Source organism: Vicugna pacos, chromosome 6, assembly GCF_048564905.1.
Source record: "Vicugna pacos chromosome 6, VicPac4, whole genome shotgun sequence".
Taxonomy (NCBI): domain Eukaryota; kingdom Metazoa; phylum Chordata; class Mammalia; order Artiodactyla; family Camelidae; genus Vicugna; species Vicugna pacos.
This window is the reverse complement of record NC_132992.1, coordinates 15,532,314-15,550,214: the sequence shown is the minus strand read 5'-3', so window position 1 is coordinate 15,550,214 and position 17,901 is coordinate 15,532,314. Positions and strand designations below refer to the sequence as shown.

The following is a 17,901-nucleotide window of genomic DNA, read 5'->3' as shown; positions in this document are numbered from 1 at the left end:
AGGAGGGTTTTGTCACAAGGACAGGATCCTGAACCAGGGCAGTGGCAGGGGGCTGGGAGAAGAGGGACTGGAGATTTCACACGTCTTAGTCTGATCGAGCTGCCATAACAAACTACTGCAGGCTGGGTAGCTTACACGACAGGCATTTATTTTTCACAGCTGGGGAGGCTGGGAAGTCCAAGATCAAGATTCTGGCAGGTCTGTGTTCTGGGGAACTCTCTTTCTGGCTTGCAGATGGCCGCCTTCTTGCTGTGTCCTCACACAGTGGAGAGAGAGCTCTGGTGTCTCTTCCTCTTCCTAGAAGGACACTGATCTCATCAGGGGCTCCACCCTAGTGATCTCATCTAAATCTGATCACCTCCCCAAGGTTCACCTTCCGATGTCATCACAGTGGGAGGTTAGGGCTTCAGTGTACGAATTTTGGGGGGACACAAACATTCAGTTCATAACAAGACATTTCATCAGTAGAATTACTTGGACTTCGCAGGTAGGTGACTGTGGAAATGAAAATGTCACTACTGTCTATCCCATGTGACAGAAAAGATAAAACACAGAACTTGGAGGTTTGCAGGGAAGATGATGACACTCTGACATAGGTGAGATCATCTAGGGGAAATGTGTCAAAGAGCAGAGCAGAAGGCTCCGGGTGGCGTCTGGTGTGGTTTGGAAATGAGCAGTCAGAGAGGAGGGAGAAGGGCTGGGGCTGCAGCCTGTCCCAGAAGCCATGGAAACATGCATTTCAAGAAGGCCAATGCAGGTATTAAATGCTGCAGAGGAGTCTTCTAGGAAAGGAAAAGAAAAGCCACCATTGGATTTGATCTACATTTAAGAGCACAATGTTGTAGGGTGGGGAAGTGGGAACTGACCTCAAGGCTTAAAGAGGCAATATAGCTGGCAAAGGGTAGACACCTCTCTGGGAGGTTTGGCTGGATGGGAGGGGGTGGGGGGGATTTTAGGGGAGAGAGTTCTGAACCTCTCTGTTGGGAAGGAGGCCAGGAGTAAGAAGGAGACAGAAGACACCAGAGAAAGGGGCCTGGGAGAGGGAAAAGGAAGCCATGTCCTCTGAGAGGAGAGCAGCGGGCAATGTTGGGAGTAATGCAGAGAAATTGTAAGATGCAAGGCAGGAAAATGGAGGGAGTTCTCTTTCTTTTCAGGGGTGTAGACAGTGAGGGCATATGTCAGGAGACAAGAGGAAGAAGGGATGTGTGAGAGGTGCTTCTGAGGAGACACGGCTAAACTCCCAACACTTGTTTTACAAGCAGATTTTTTTTTCCCAAAATGGAAGCATCTTTATTGCTTGTGTTGATCATGAATAATATTTATAAAATTCCTAATTATTCAAAAATAATAGACAGATGATAGTGAAAATTGAAATTTGCTTATGAGCTCACATTCCAGAAATAACCACCATTAGGTATGTATCTTTTCAGGTTTGTCTCTCTCTCTCTCCCCATCTCCATTTCTCTCTCTTGTGGTTTTGTTACAAAAATGGGATTGTGCCTACTGCTTTGCCCCCTACTTTTAAAAACCAATTCTGGACATCTTTTTATGTGTATTCACATGATTCCTACCTTTTCATCATTTTAATGGCTGCACAGAATTCCATTTTATGGATACATCATAAAGATTTCCATGTAACCTTAAATTACATGGTTTTAAATGTTTTAAGGGCCAACTGGGGTTACACCCACTCAGGACTAGGCACACATAAACAATTCTGAAGACAGAAAGAAATCAGCCACAGGCTCTGGTGTCTTCTTGGGAAACAACTCTGTTGTACACAGCTGTTCCTTACTATGGTTCCTTTAGGAGCTGTTTGTTCTCACTTTTATAGTTAAACATAGTTTCTGCAGAATCATTCTCAGAACAATCACTCCTTATAATATGTTATATTTTATTTTTAAATGAAGACACACTGCCTCCTCATACGAGACATTTGGAAGAACTCAGCAGCACTCTTGCGGCATTCCTACCAAACAGGAATTACTCTGAATTTAATGATGACAAAATACCAGACAAACCCAACTGAGGATATTCTAACAAAGTAACTAGTTACTCTTGCAACTTTTCTGTAAGCCTGAAACAATGTCTAAAAAAAATAAAATAAATTTGAATGAAACTATAAATAACTCTTTCATTTTTATTACTGCCAAAAGACCTAGATATGCAGTCTGAAATGTTTACTTGGAAATGGTTGACTCATGATTCATTAATCTTTAGAAAAATCACAGAAATTTAGCTTTCTTTGTCAGTGTTGCAGATCACTCACCATCTTCCGTGCTCGGCTCCGGTGACACAATCAATCAGCTCACCACTCTCTCCCACGCTTAGTCTCCTCTCATTCAATTAGCCCTTCCATCCACTGACTTCCCAAACATCAAAAAACAAAACAAAACAAAACTGTGTATATCCTATCTACCTGACCATGACGTGTATCTGTAACATTTCAGGGTCGGATCAGTAATTGTGGACATTTTCCTAAAACTCCATATTTCATCCTCACCCCTTTGTACAGTGATGGTATAATATATATGTAGACTTGAATACTCCCTTTTTTCCTCTTGATTAGGAGAATGCTGTCTTTATGCCTCAACTTTTGCTCCCTATGTTTCATTCTCAGCTTCCCCGCCTCCAGCTCAAAGCTTAGGAGAATTTCCATCTGTCAGAAGTGTTCTGAGACTTTTACAATATAGAAAGATGGGGGCAGAGAGGTTGGAGGAAAAGGGGAAGAACCTTGACCAGAAAATGGAACTCTAAAGTAGTGTGTTTGGAGGAAGAGAAGGAACAAAAACAGTATTCAAGAAATGTTTCTGGGAGTTATGAATGGGAGAGAGGGGAGTAAAAGACTGGAATTCTTTTTTGTTGTTAACCGTTACTGTTTGGACTGTGATTTTTTTTTTTAATAGTAACTCCATATAGAGGTTGGACACATGGATCTGGGATTGGTAAGGGTTATGTTATTCCTAACCTTTCAGCAGCTCCCTTTTGCCTACAAAATAACTTATAAACTCTTTAATCTTATCATTCAAGCCCCTTACTCCATCCCTAATCTGGTCCTTTGTGACCTTATATCCCTTGTAGGAATGCTCCTGTCCAACTAAGTTGACAGACTCACTGTCCCCCAACTAAGCTGTGTGCTGTGCACACTGTGCCTTTTCTCACCTCTCCCTCACTTGGAGTCTGGCTTACAAGTCTCTCTTTTTGAAAACTGGCTCCCCTGGAAGCCCTAGGCTTGAGAGGATATCTCACTTCTCTGTGTACCTACAGCACTCCTTGGCTCATCTTGCTCTGTAGTTCTTACTTTACCATCTCTTCTTGTTAGCTACCTTGTCCTGTGTGTGACTGACCTCTCACAGCAGAAGTGCCTCCCCCACAGTACTACCTCAGTGGCTGACACTAATGGGCGTCACGCCTTTCCATGATCTTAGTGACTGCCCCATTTGACTAAACCACTTCCCACTGCCTGACTTTGGCAGCCAGAGGCTCTCTGAGCTCTAATTCTCCCTGTCTAGAGAGTTGGGTGCTACTTACACTGCAACCCCTTCCATCCTTTGATTTACTTTAAAACATTTTAACCAATATTTGAAAGCACTTTCTACTCCCTTTCCCCATGGTTGTGTCATTGGCTAGGACTTTGATCATGTTATATTTGCAGATTTCACCTTTAAGAAGGTTATCATCTAACATGCACCCCAATGCTCCTGGCAGCACCATTTACAATAGCCAAGACATGGAAGCAACCTAAATGTCCATTGACAGATCAATGGATAAAGAAGATGTGGTGTTTACATACAATGTGATACTATTCAGCCGCGAAAAGAATGAAATAATGCTATTTGCAGCAACATGGATGGATCTAGAGATTCTCATACTAAGTGAAGTGAATCAAATAGAAAAAGACAAATATCATATGATATATGTAATCTAAAATATGATACAAATAAACTTATTTATAAAACAGAAACAGACTCACAAACATAGGAAACAAACTTATGGTTACCGATGGGGATGGGGGATGAGGGAGGAATAAATTGAGTTTGGGATTAGCAGATACAAACTACTATATATAAAATTAATAAAAAACAAGATCCTACTGTATAGCACAGGGAACTATATCCTGTAATAAACCATAATAGAAAAGAATATGAAAGAGTATGTGTGTGTGTGTGTGTGTGTGTATAAACTGAATTACTTTGCTGTACACCAGAAACTAACACAACATTGTAAATCAACTATACTTCAATAAAAAATTTAAAAATTAGCAGGATCAAAATGGAGTAGTAAAAATGGCAAGACCAAATCATCTCTGCTTATTTTTGGAATTTTGCATTTTTAATAAAACAATTTTCCAAGTTTTAATAAACTAATTTTCAAATTATTGAGAAATAATTGACATACATCTCTGCGATAAGTTTAAGGGTACAGCATGATGGTTTGATTTACATGTGTATATTGTGAAATGATTACCACTGTAGTTTCAGCTAACATCCATCTTCTTATGTTCATACAATAAAAGAAAGAAAAAAAGGAAAATAAAATTTAAAAAAAAGTTACCATCTTCGCTCCCTAAATCTTGGGTATGCTGACCCCAGGCATTGGGAACTCAAACACATGATCTGTCCTATAAGGCAAAGTCTGCTTGAGATCTTTCCATCATAGCATCTTCAGCCTTTTTTGTATAATAATTTTTCTTTATTAAGACATTTAAAATATATTAAATAATCCTTATACTTAAAGATCATATTTTATAGCAACTTTTAAAGAAATCAATATGCCAGAATATTGTTTTATTATAAATCCCTCCTTTATATGCAGTAACCAAAAGCTATTCCTGGCTGTTTTGTTCCCTATGGTTAGGTCACTTTAAGATCTTTCTGGCTACTTATTTTTCTGCACCACAAACATCAAGTGTTTACGTATCTTCTGTCAGCTTCCATTTCGGTCAAAGGAGAGACTTTACTGCGCCTGTCTTTACTCATCCTTCCTGTTACTCACCCACCCCCCACCTCTGCCGCCTTTATTATATTAATCTGAAGGTAGAAAGTTTTGTAGAGTGTGTGCCTGTGCTGAAAGCGTTAGGGCCCCTTCGAGTCAGTCCCCAACAAGGGCTTTCCTGCCCTGTGTGTCCCTCACACCAACAGAACAAGACTGAATTTGATTTGGAATCAAATCAGTTTATTCTTTGATCAAATGATAGAGACATGTGAGCTATCGCTCTGGGATACACACTCACCAGAAAGGCCCTCTACCAGAGGGCGACTTTAAACGGTTCTTGTCAGCAGCGCGGGGTTCTTCCTGGGTGGTCGCCGCCATCTTGAGCTTCAGTGTCGTGTGCAGCGCTTCTGCACACGGCCCGCCGAGCGGAGCCCAGCGAGGTGCCACGTGCAGCGTCTCCTCACACGCCCGCCACCGCCGCCATCTTGAGCTGCAGCTGCCCTGTCGCCTGCGTCAGCAGCGTCTGTACCCACAGAACGCCAAGCTGAGGTGCTATCGCTGTCGTTTCCCGTGAGGAAGTCTCATTTGAAGTGCCTGGTACAGTACCTCTGCACGCGGTACCCGATGCACAAGCGAAGCTAGAGGAAGCACAAAGGACGACAAAAGGTTAGGCTTCATGGTATTACCCAGATTGTGTCTTTAATTTTCGGGGAATTGTTAATGGGCTTTGCTGGTGACAAAAGCTTAACAGGGCCACTTAACTAGGATCTTTCCAGTCCTGGGACACCTCAGTTTGAAGTTATTTCCCTCCCTCCCTTCCCGAAGTTTTGTGAAGAAGCCGTGCAAGTCAGACAGACCCATCACTTACTAGCTGTGTGACCGGAAGTCAGCGGGTCCCCTTTCCTCAGCTGTAGGACGCGGATACCACCCTCTTCATGTATTCCTATAATCAAAATGCCCTCGGCGGGGTGCTTGGCATATAGGAGGAGTTTAAGAGATGCGAAATCCTTTCCACTCTCTTTCTATGTAAGCAATATCTTAGAACAGCGGCCCTCAAACTAATATGTATAAGAAACGTGTGATCCTGGGGAAAAATGGATTCCAGTGCCCCATCCCCAGTGAATCTGACTCACTAGGTCTGGAAGGCGCCTTTTCAATAACCCGTGATTCTAATGCAGGTGGTTGATAAACCACCCTCTGAGAGATCCTGCCTTTTACATATATATATATATTTAGGTTTTTTTTTTTTTTTTTTTTTAGTAAAGGTAGGTTTATTTAGAGAGACATACTACACAGTGTAAGCTGTTTCATAAGGCGAGAGAAAGGCCACGAGGTGTCGGGGTTGAGTGCTCAGGTTAAAGTAGAAGTAGATCCACACGCCGTAGAGTGCAGGCCCTCTCTGAAGACGAGGGAGCGAGAAGGGCTGAGGTTCTGCTTTAGAATCGTGAAAGTACATGAAGGTAGAGACTGAAGGGCTTCTAGATTACCTCATGCCACACTCACTCCCCATTTGCTTGGCAGAGACACTGAGTTCGGGTGACTCACCCAAGGTCACACGGGGAGGCAGTGGCTGAGCTAAAGTGGGAGCTCATGTTCCCTGACTCACAGGACGACTGGCTGCGCCAGGCGGCCACCTCCTCTTTATTAGGAAACAGAGTCTTTCCTGGCTCGAGCTGAGGTTGCCCTGAGCAACTCCCTGGCAATGAATTAAGGGCTCAGACTTCTTAGCGGAAAGGTCTTCTAGAAATTGTTTTCTGTAAGGAGTACTCTTGTGTAGCAGCCTATAGATCCTTTCCATTGCCTTGTTGAGAGCACCTTCAGTTTAGGAAAGATTTATTCAGTTATTTCTTTGATGATAGTGAGTATCTCCCTGCCTTTCTAAATTTTCTTCCAGTATCCTTAATTGAAGGCTGCGGTGCCTTTTGATGAAAAACATTTCCTTTGCTCATTTTAACCCTTTCATTGTAAAGCAAAACACAAATATAAAGACCACACAAAAGAAATTATGGGTTAGTGGATTGTTAGAAGGCAAACATCCTTCCAACCACCACCCAGGTAAAGTCAGAATTCTGTCAGCTACCCCAGGAGCCCTTCCATATACCCTGTCCCAATGACAAACTCCTCCATCTCTCCAAAGTAAGTACAGTCATGGCTTTTATGGTAATCACTTACTTGCATAGCTTTACAGTTTAATTACCCCGATTGTGCATCTTCAGATACCAGGGTTTAATTTTGCTCTTAAAAAAATTAATCTGTCTCTTAAATCTCTTTTAAACTGCACATTTCTATCCATCCCTTTTTTTCTTTTTACAGTTTGTCTTTTGAAGAACCTGATTTATTTGACGTGTTGAGTCTTGATTTTGCCGATTATCAGAGGTTTGATCAAACTCATAACTGATCGTTTTAACTGGATTATTAGTGTTATGTATTCTTTCATCAGGAGGCGCATAATGTCTGCTTCTCACTCTTTTTCTCTAACGTTAGCAGTCATTGATGTTCAATGCTTTGATCCATTAATTTGTTGGAGGTTGTAAGATGGTGACATTCTATCATTTCATTTTCGTTTATTTATTGGAATAATTGTATAAGAAGAGGCCACTTCTCCTCTACTACTTTTTAATTGGCTGCATTTTCACCAGGGTGAAAAATACATTCTCCATTATCCCTTGTATCTAGGTGTGACCGTATGACTAAGTTCTGGACAATGAGCTGTAAATGGAAGTGTCCTGTGCAGCTCTTAGAAAGTCTCTTTGAAGTGAGAGAAGGATATTGTTTTGGCCTATCTTCCTTCCTATGGAGGCAAATATATGGGGGACTAATGGAAGATGAGGGCTAGTTAGTACACTTTGTAGACTCCTCTGGTGTTCCTCTGGGCTGATAATGGTCTAAAGCTGTCTCTGGTGGTTAACTTCATGTGTCAATTTCTGGTGTACAGCACAATGTCCCAATCATGCATATATGTATACACATATTCATTTTCATATTCTTTTTCGTTAAGGATTATTATAAGATATCAAATATAGTCCCCTGTGCTATACAGAAGAAATTTGTTTTTTAATCTATTTTTATGTATAGTGGCTAACGTTTTCAAATCTCAAACTCTGAAATTTATCCCTTCCCATGTGACTAACTTCTGTCCTTCCTGTTAGAGAGGGGTGTGGGGACACCTTTACCCATTTATGTCCAGCTTTTAGGCAAATAGATGGAGGACAGAAACTTTTATTTGCTCCTCAGTTGCCTTTAGCTCATGAATCCTTATGTCAGAGTGGCGTATTTTGGATGGCATATTCTGCTGTCCTTCACTTTGATGGATTTAAAATTTTGGTATGAGTTTGTTAGCTGTTATAACAAAGTACTGCAAACTGGGTGGCTTAAAACCATAGAAATATATTCTCTCACAGTTTTGGAGGCAAGAAATTTGAAATCAAGTGTTGGCAGGGCCATGCTCCCTCTGAAGCCTCTAGGGGAAAGTCCTTCTTTGCCTCTTCCTAGATTCTGGTGGTTTCTGGTAACATTTGGTATTCCTTGGCATGTAACCTCATCACTTCAATCCCTGTCTTCATCATCACATGGCATTCTCCCTGAGTGTCTGGGTCTCTGTGTCTTCTCTTTTTATAAGGACATCAGTCATATTGATTGGCCCACTCTAATTAGTATGACCTCATCTTAACTAATTACATCTACAAAGACCCTATTTCCAAATAAGATCATACTCACAGGGACCTGGGGTTAGGACTTCCCCTCTTTGTGGGGGACACAGTTCAGTCCAAAACAATGCCTTGTGCTCCTTCCAAGTGGAGTAAGTGGGCAACTGGCTTTATGGATCTGTAGTGATAAAACTATGGAGTGAGGGGAAGATGGCAAGAAACAAATTGTGACAACTGAGTGTGCTCAATTGTCAAAGATATGAAGGAAATGTAAGCAGAGAACTGGAAGGTGTGGGCTGTGGGGGAGGGAGGACAGAGGGGCCCACAGAGAAGAGTTAAAATTGACTCTGATGCTGAGTGAGATCCTTCAGGCAGACAAGGAGTAATATGGGCAGAAGCATTGAAGACTTGAGCTCTCACTGGCACCCAGGGACTGACCATGCTGTCTTTGGTGTGGCTAGAGAGGAGGGTGTTGTGTGACTTTGGATCTTAAGGGATTTGGATTTGCATTCAAGTCTTGGCGTGTAATCCTAAGGCAGAGGTGAACAGCTGAGGGCTTTTAGTGGGATCCATGAGATAAGATTTGAGTTTTAAATAAAGGCTAGCCAGCCAGCATTGTAAGTGGACTGAAGATATTTTTGTGGAAGTTCTGGTGAGCGTGGGAAGGTACCAGCTGCCCTGGCTGCCCCATTCTCCCTCACATTCTGACTGTGATACCTGACCTTGATACCCACTCTGGCTCCTATGGTTTTGCTGACCATCTGGCCTGAGAGCCCATACAAGAGTTTTGGCTTTGTTTATCCATGCCTCCCCTCCCTGTAAGCCTGTGGGATTTCCACATCTACAGTGTGGTGTTGGGAGTGGGAAGGGGGGTAGGTTGAACATTAACAAAATGATGCAGGTGAAAGCACTTATTAAACTGGAAAATATGTTACACAAGTTTGGCTTGGGAGTGTGATAGACCTGGTGCACTTTTTTTTTTTTTAAAACAGCTCTATTGTATTTATTTCTGGTATACAGCACAGTGATTCAGTTGTACATATATATTCCTTTTCATAATCTTTTTCATTATAGGCTATTACAAAGTATTGAATATAGCTCCATGTGTTATACAGTATAAACTTGTTTACGTATTTTTTATATATTAGTTAGTATCTGCTGATCCTGAACTCCCAGTTTATCCCTCCCCACCCCTTTCCCTCGCTGGTAGCCATAAGTTTGTTTTCTATGTCTGTGAGTCTGTTTCTATCTTGTAAATAAGTTCATTTGTGTTTTTTTTTTTTAGATACCACATATAAGCGATATTATATGGTATTTTTCTTTTTCTTTCTGGCTTACTTCATTTAGTATGACAGTCTCATAGGTCCATCCATGTTGCTGCCAATGGTGTTACTTTATTCTTTTTTAATGGTTCCATTGAGTATTCCATTGAATATATATATACCACAACTTCTTTATCCACTCATCTATTAATGAGCCTTTAGGTTGCTTTCATATCTTGGCTGTTATAAATAGTGCTGCTCTGAACATTGGGGTACATGTATCTTTTTGAATTAGAGTTCCCTCTGGATATATGGCCAGAAGTAGGATTGTTGAATCATATGGTAAGTCTATTTTTAGTTTTTTAAGGAATCTCTGCACGGTTTTCCATAATGGCTGCACCAAACTTCATTCCCACAGAGTATGAGGGTTCCCTTTTCTCCACACCCTCTCCAACATTTATTTGTAGCCTTTTTGATCACAGCCATTCTGACAACAATTTTTTTTCTTAAGAGCTCACAGTCCTTATGCTTAACCTAATGTTTTAAACATCTCTCCCAATGCCTGCAACACACCATACCTCACATGCACATGTACACAGATACACTAATACAATACACACAGAACTAAGCAAGCTTTGAGAGATACAGGGAATTTCTGGAATATTTCTATGCTTGTAAAGCTAATTGCTCTTTAAATATTTAATCTATCAATCTATCTATATCTGAAGTTTCTAATTTGTGTTTCTTTAACTGAAAGGGCTTAGTGCTCTTTCAGAAGATATACAGTAGAACTATCCACAGGAAAAATTATAAATTAGGCAAAGTTGTATTTAGTGTCTCTCTAACTTAGAATCAGTAATAACAATTTCTTGGCCTGCTCCCATGTGCCAGGTTTAGAGTTGAATATTTTTATGTGCATCTCTTTATCTTTGGCTTACCTCTGAAAGTTAAGTCAGTATTCATATCACAAAGTAGAAATTATAATCACCTCCATTTTTGTAGGGCAGGAGAAAGGAGGCCGAGAGAAGGTGTGTCACTTGCCCATGCGTGTACAGCAAGTAGAGTTGTCAGGACTTGAATTCAGGACCTCCTACAATGATGGGTTAACACATAGCTTCAGGTTAGGCTCTCTCCAGATGCCTCCAGGAATCTACTTTTAGAAGACAGGTAAATTATTCTCAGAAGCATCAATGGATAATAAGGCAGGTCATTACTCCCAGTTACTTCCATTTTGGTAGGGGCTGCCACCTTAACGGCCTAAGCAATCCTCTCAATGCTGGAATAGTAACAGAATTACCCAGGGAGCTGTAAAAATATTTAGATTTCCTGGCTCCACTACAGTCTGCTTATAGTGGAATTTTTTAGGATGGATTTTAGAATCTGTATTTTTGGAAAGCTTCCAAGAGACCATTTTAGACAGAAAATATAGAAACTATAAAATAAAGGAGTACAAGAAAATACAGGCATTTTAAAATTTAAATTTTACTACAAGCAAAGTTGATACACATGATAGTTTGGGGAACATAGTCGTAACACATATGGCAGGTGGTAGGTGTATGAGTTGAGGGACCAGTAACTGCTATACATGTAAACCCATCACTCCCTATGGCTTAACACAATAGAAATGAGTTTCTCGCTTATACAAAGTCCATGACAGGTGGCCTTTTGGGATCTCTCTTTCCAGCAGGGATTCAGGAACCCAATCTCTTTCGATTTTGTGCACCTCCATCGTTAACGTGTGGCTTCCAAGGTTGCTGGGGAAGGACAATTAGGAGGGACACTCACAAGTGGCGGTTTTATAGGCTGGGCCTGAGAGTAGAACACACTTCAGCAACTAGAACTCAGTCTGTGGTTATGTCTAAGCACTAGAAAGGCTGGGACATATATTATAGTCTGGCTGCTCCTACGAGGATGAAGAAACAGGTTAGGTGAACTGTTAGCCTGTCTTCCAAAGGGTTAATATCTTACAAATTGATAATAAAAAGGCAAACAATCCAATTAAGAATGGGCAGAGGATAAGGACAGACTGTTCATAAAAGCACAAACCCAAATGACTAATGAACATTAAAAAGATGCTCAAGCATTCTGCTAGACAGGGAAATGCAAAAAAATAATAAAGTAACAATGGGTTATCACTTTCCACCCATCAGATTGACACAAATTAGAGTGATAACACCTACTACTGGTAGGAAGCAGAAGAGAATACACTTATGCATTGTTGGTAGAGAGAGAGATTGCTACAACATTTTGGAAAGAAATCTGGCATTAGCAATTAAAATAAAAGGCACACATCATTTCAGCCTCACAATTCCATTACAGAGAATAGAATTATTCTTTCATAGAATAGAAGCAGGGTGTATGGGTAGATATATCCTAGAATATTTATTGCTTAGTGACAAAAATAAGACATAAAGTTTCCACAATAAGGGAATATTCCAATGCATTATGATTATCAATATTCTGGAATGTTTTGAAGTTTTAAAAAAGATGATTAAGGTACTCCCATGAAGTATTATTAAATGAGAAAATCAAGAGTCAGAGAAATGTATATGATTTCATTTTCAAAAAAAGGGTAAATCAAAGGATAATCCATATCTCCCTTTTAAAGTTATCATTATTATCATCAGCAGCAACCTATGCGTGTGTATTTATGTACATATGATTGATGAGCATAGAGAAAGGTTGCTAACACTGGTGACCTGGGCCACGGACTGTGGGTATCAGGGAACAGAGGGGGAGTAAGAAGGTAACCCCCCCTCTGCAAAACTACATTTAAAGAAGTAACAATAAAAAATAGCTTGTGTGATAAGACCTAATTAAACTTATATGTATATATTTTATATATTAATAAGGAAATGCATGAAGTTTTGGTCTTTGTTGTGTTAGTAATGGTTATTTCAGGGTAGAATTTCGAGTGAGTTTTTGTTTTCTTTGTATCTTTATATATTGTTCAAAATGTTACAATAAACATTTATTATATAAACAGGGGGAGACCAATGAGCTTTTTCATGATATAAAACATAAAAAGCTTCCTGAGTGATTCTGATGATTAACCAGGCCTCATCATCAGGGTTTGACTTGGGAAGCTCAAAAAATGGAATTTCAAGCCTCAGAAATCAGAGTGTTAAGAAAGCAATTCTGAGTGAGGGGCCCCTGCTGGGACTCCAGAAACCACCCACCATGGGTCACTTCCTACTTGCAGCATGCTGAGACTAGCTCTGAGGGGAAATGATGATCAGCTGGGGCATGAGGTGTTTGGGGAGTGTGAGGATTGACTCCTGCCTGGTAAGTATCAGATTATGGTTCAGGTGCTGGCTTGTGCTGAAAGTTGTAGGTTGGGGATAGGGCAGCTGGTGGAGAGGTGGGTGGCAGGAAAGTGGTGGCGCTTGGGGTGGGGCAAAGACCTGGTTGCAGCACAGACTAGGGTTTGAATCTGGGCCTTGCCATACTCTAGACACATGACCTTGGACCTGTTCCTCCAGCTCCCTGGGCCTGAATTTTCTCATTATGAAAGTGAGGATAATGATGTCTGCATGGCAGGTTTGTTGTGAGGAAGGGAGACAGTATGTATGGATGCTGGAGGTGGACCAGACAGTTTTATATGTGTATCAGCTTGTGAGAAAGCTCATGTCCATGGTCCTGGGGGGCCCATTGCTCAGCTCAGTGGGTAGTGGAGAGGTGAGGGGCATCAGCAAGGCGAGGTACGGGGGCTCTCTCCTGTAGTAGCCCTGGCTTGAGGACGTTCAGGCCACTGGGAAAGGGGAGAGGCCCAGGCAAGCCTGGCTGAGGGTCTCTATCTCTTCTTGCCCATCATACCCTCTGGACTCAGTTTTCTGTACTTTCCCTCCTCCATTCCTTCAGTAAATTCTTGTGGACTGTAATTAGGTGAGTGTGATGGACTGAATGTGTCCCCACCAAACTGATATGTTGAAACCCCAACCGCCAATGTGGCTGTATTTGGAAATGAGGCCTCCAAGGGAGTAACTAAATTTAAATGAGGTCATAGGGCAAGGAGGCTTGACCTGATAGAATTTGTGTCCTTTTAAAAAAGAGACCCCAGAGAGCTTTCTCTCTTTGCTAATACACCAAGGAAAGGCCATGTGAGGACACAGCAAGAAGGTGGCCGTCTTCAGACCAGGAAGAGAGGCTTCACTAGGAACTGAATTCTGATGGAACCTTGATCTTAGACTTTCCAGCCTCCAAAACTGTTAGGAAATACATTTCTCTTGTTTAAGCCACCTAGTCTGTGGTCTTTTGTGAGATTTCTAGTTGTAAATAATAAGATTCCTTTATTCCGTTGACTGTTCACAATGTGCTACTCAAGATTGACATAGAGTCCAGGACCAGTCCAGAACCAGTCCAGGACCCTTAAGATGTTCTGGGCCCAGCAAGGAGACAGATGAGTAAACAGAATGAATGCTGTTTACACTGGGTGCTCTGGGAGCAAAGAGAAGGGTATGGAGACTCAGTGCACATGGCCCAGTATTTGCTAATGGGATCCCTGGATATGTTTTCTTTGGCTTAGTAGTATTTTAAAAATTGGGAAATCTTACATAAAAATCTAGATTTCTATCTTCTCTTGAAAATTCAGACTCTGGTCACACTGGGCCTGCATTTCCACAGCTACCACCTTCAGAGATACTGTTCACCACCATTGCTCCCTATTATTTACTTGCTCATTCTGATGCCTTCCCTTCTGTCGCCTGTCATGTGGGATCCCTGAGGTAAATGGTGCCTTTTTTATGCTCATAAATGTACACAATTAATTGTGGATTTTCCCTCTGTGTTAGCCAGCAAGCCAGGTTAACTCAAATGAGGTCCAAAGCCAAAATGCTGACACAATGAAGGTCTCCTAGCACCAGACTGTATCACTGATGCAGGAAATTTCAGAGTTGGGAGGGACTTGCGGATCAGGTAGTATAAGCATCTCACTTCCCTATGTGGAAGCAGATACCCAGAGAAGTGCAGTCACCCACCCCAGGTCACACAGCTAGAGAGCAGATAGCAGCCAGGATGAGAGCCTGACTTCCCTGATGCCTAGTCAGATGCTTTTGCATTCTGATAAATCATTTTCTCCCCTACTATTATCTTGGTAGAAAAAGAAAAGTATCAGTTTGCCACACGGACTTGGGAAAGTATTGTCATGTGATGTTTAATCCATGTTCAGGCCCTTTTCTTCACACTGTCAGAGGAATTATCAAAAGAAAATTATTGGAAAGTGTTAGCTGTGTATTATGGCTTCCAAGCCCATGAGCACAGATGTCCACTGGCAAAGTTAAAATAAAATTGGAAGAAATTAAAACTCATTTTGTTTTCCAGGCCCTGGTAATAAAAAATTCTTGCTGCAGATGAGTGCTCAAGCTCAGTCTCCTCCCCCTTATTATCAAACAAAAGCAGAACACAACAAAAATAGAAACTAATGCAGAAATCTGCTCTGGTTTCTTCTTTTGTGTACCAATGTTTTTGTTGGTCAAATCACATTATGGAGCGTCCATTACAATGGCTTATCTTTCTAGGCCCGAAGGTAACTATTAAGGATGTAAAGGAATGGCCCATTGTAAAGCAGGATGGCATGACAGCCCTATCTCTTTGGGTCTCTGTGCCTCAAATTTGTGGAGAGAGTAATTGAAAATGAAATCCATCAAAGAATGACCAAGATGAGAAGCTGTATCATCTGGTTGTTAAGGCTATGGGTTTTGGAGCCAGACTTCCTGGGTTCAAATCCCAGCTCTGTCACTGACCAGCAGCCTGACTTTGGGCTGATACTTAACCATTTGGTGTCCTTATTTTCTTACTGGTAAACAGGGATGATGATTCTATACTCTCCTTCCAGGGTTATTTTGAGAACTCAGAACACTAAACCGCAGTGTCTGGCTAGATAATTGTTAGTTGGACCATTCTGGCAGGTTACCAAGATTCTCTCCTTGACCAAAGACTTGTTAGGCTCCTCTGAACTCTCTTTTTAATTAGGCTTTGTCCCTGGGCTTCCGTGTCTGTTCTTGCCAAGCCTGGTTTTAGGAAGAATCCTGCTAAGTCGGTTTAGAGAAAATCCCCCATCCCTGATACCCAGTTACCCTTGATAAATGATCAAATTTCTCATTTCCCATCTTTGGTATCTGGTCACCCTGGCCTGCCTTTAGTAAGAATCCTGTTAAGTTGGTTTAGCAAGAGTCCCCTTACCGATGATGTCTCCTCTTAGTAATTTGCCATCCACCGTCCCCTCACTCTGCTCATTGGCTGTGAATTCCCACTTGTCCTTGTTGTATTTTGGAATTGAGCTCCATCTTTGTCCTATTGCAATACCCCTATTGCAGTGCACGGGGTTCTTTATGTTCACTCTCATTTAATTTTTGCAAAAAGCCTGTGGTTAGGCAATACTTCCTAATTTCACAGATGAGGAACTGGAATCAGAGTGGTTAAATGACTGCCCCAAATCTGCCTGGGGAGTCAGTGCTGGAGAGTAGCTTTGAGGCTGGAGCATGTGACCATGCCCCCAGGCACTGTGGGAGGCTTGATGAGAGCGTGGATGAAGAATGGGATGCAGGAGAAGAGATGAGGATGGATCTCATATTCGAAATAGTACAGGGCCACACATACAGGAGTCTTTGAGGAGTTGTTGGGGGTCAGGGATTAGACTTTCCTGAGCTGACACATCAGGCTGAAAACATTTGCTAGGCTGGTAAGGGTGATGGGGAAGATGAGAGGGAGTGTGGGTGTGTGTATATGTGCGCATGCGTGCATTCATGCGTGCGTGTCTAAGAGAGAGATTGGGTAAATTTTCTATACTATTTCCTATGTTCCAGCCCAGAGGTTACTCACCGCCTCTTCCTGAAAGAGAATTCTTGATCTCTGAGCTGGTGTCCATAGATTCCATGATCTGTTAACCCTGATCCCACTCTCTGTGAGAGACTGTGCTTTGGCCAGACGGACCCTTAACCTTTGGGTCATAGAGCACCTGAGCTGGAGATTGAGCAGTATATGCTCTTCAGTTTAAGTTTGATGGAATTTAGATCCCGGGAGGGTAAATTGATTTCTTTAGTTTGTCAAAGAAGCAGAGTTGGGTTATAAACTAGATATCCTGATTTATTAATTCATTTGATAAATAGATACTGTGCTTTTTGTTCTGTGCCAGCACTGTTCTGGGCCCCTAGGCACTGTCCTTTCAGAAGCCTCTTAGAATCTTACCTTCTCCATTTGAGCATAAGATTCCATTTCTTCTTTGCTTCTTTTTCTAGCTCATCATTGAATACCCACTAGGCCTTAGGCCCTACTGGGACAGTGGCAGAATCAGATGAGCTCTTAACAACTTGGAAATTATGGTCGAGCGCCGTCCCCTGTCGGTAGGCCCCCAGATGGCTGGGCTCAGCCGTGCTCTCTCTGCTTGCCCACTGCCATCAGCCCTCACCCCCCCAACCCCCCTACCAGATGTCTGCTTGTTTCTCTCTACCCTTCCACATCCACATTTCTAGCATTTGTCATTCATATCGACAGCCTTCAGTTTCCTCCTTCTGCCAACTCGTTTTTGGGCTGTCTCCAGTCTGCCTCTTTCCAAAGGATTAAGTGGCTCATCCAAGGTCACATGGCTCAAGTCTTTGGGCTCAGACTGGATGTGAATTCACTCACGGGGGGGAAGGATCTATTATTTTTTTGAAAGCTTACCAGAAATGTAACATATCCCATATATAAATTCCTTTATTTTAGAAATTCAAGCTTTAAAAAATAAACCCAAATGCCTCATATTTTACTTTTCCACGTGGCTCTGCCCTTTCCACATACTGTTTCTTTCCCAAATCACCGCCTTGGCCCTCAAGCCCTTTTTTCCTGCCCTTTAAGGAGACCAGAGTTTGAATTCCAGTCCCACCCCTCAGTAGTGCTATGACTTTGGGCAAATTGCATAACTAGCATTTGTGGGCCTCAGTTTCCCTTTCTGTAAAACTGGAAACCATTATTCACCTCCCTAGTTGCTGAGATCATATGTGAAAATGCATAGCAAGTACATAGTAAATATTAATTTCTTTCTCCTTTGGCTGTCCCCAAAGGATTTCTATTTTTTTTTT

General features: G+C 41.7%; 2 protein-coding genes and 1 long non-coding RNA gene across 10 annotated transcripts in view; 2 read left to right on the top strand and 1 right to left on the bottom strand.

The window, feature by feature from the left end:
- Nucleotides 1–2,123, top strand: part of LOC140696794 (uncharacterized) — an 85,230-nt gene extending 83,107 nt beyond the window's left edge. For all 5 annotated transcript variants that reach the window (XR_012073310.1, XR_012073309.1, XR_012073308.1 and 2 more), the window contains one exon: nucleotides 1,911–2,123. The gene's annotated coding sequence lies outside the window, so the exon portion shown is untranslated. The remainder of the gene's footprint in view (nucleotides 1–1,910) is intronic.
- LOC140696795 (uncharacterized) lies at nucleotides 128–6,519 on the bottom strand. 2 transcript variants are annotated; one of them, XR_012073311.1, is made up of 3 exons: nucleotides 6,423–6,519; nucleotides 5,234–5,573; nucleotides 128–297 (listed from the first exon to the last, which is right to left on the bottom strand). It is a non-coding gene; the product is annotated as an uncharacterized lncRNA (long non-coding RNA). The 2 variants fall into 2 exon arrangements; XR_012073312.1 differs by lacking the exon at nucleotides 6,423–6,519 and adding an exon at nucleotides 5,804–5,880.
- The window catches only part of GLDN (gliomedin), a 293,878-nt gene continuing 281,395 nt past the window's right edge, over nucleotides 5,419–17,901 (top strand). For all 3 annotated transcript variants that reach the window (XM_072962427.1, XM_072962426.1, XM_072962439.1), the window contains exon 1: nucleotides 5,419–5,601. The gene's annotated coding sequence lies outside the window, so the exon portion shown is untranslated. The remainder of the gene's footprint in view (nucleotides 5,602–17,901) is intronic.